The sequence below is a fragment of the Gavialis gangeticus genome, unplaced genomic scaffold, assembly GCF_001723915.1.
Source record: "Gavialis gangeticus isolate Ggan-Ray unplaced genomic scaffold, GavGan_comp1, whole genome shotgun sequence".
Taxonomy (NCBI): domain Eukaryota; kingdom Metazoa; phylum Chordata; order Crocodylia; family Gavialidae; genus Gavialis; species Gavialis gangeticus.
The window spans coordinates 58,033,940-58,034,192 of record NW_017729004.1 but is presented as its reverse complement, the minus strand read 5'-3'; the positions used below and the strand labels follow the sequence as shown (position 1 = coordinate 58,034,192).

Below are 253 nucleotides of genomic sequence, written 5' to 3'. Positions count from 1 at the left end.
CCCCCCCCCGGCGCCCTGGCACAGATGAGGCATTCAAAATCAGGGAGAGAAAGGCAGGGAGCAGGCGAGTGCCAGCGTAACTCCCTCGCGGCGAGCGCTGGGCAAAGGGCAGCGGGAAGCAGAGCTCACCCCTGCGAGGGGCGCGGGCGCCACAGGCCGGGGGCTGAGCCGGCGGTACCGCCCGAGCCCGCGCGGCTCCTTCTGCGCCTCGGACCCGCGGCGCCGGCCGGGGAAGACCCGCAGCGGCCGGGGC

General features: G+C 75.5%; 1 protein-coding gene across 1 annotated transcript in view; it reads right to left on the bottom strand.

The window, feature by feature from the left end:
• PPP1R9A (protein phosphatase 1 regulatory subunit 9A) overlaps nt 1-253 on the bottom strand; it is a 350,009-nt gene that overhangs the window by 349,201 nt on the left and 555 nt on the right. The window lies entirely within an intron of this gene.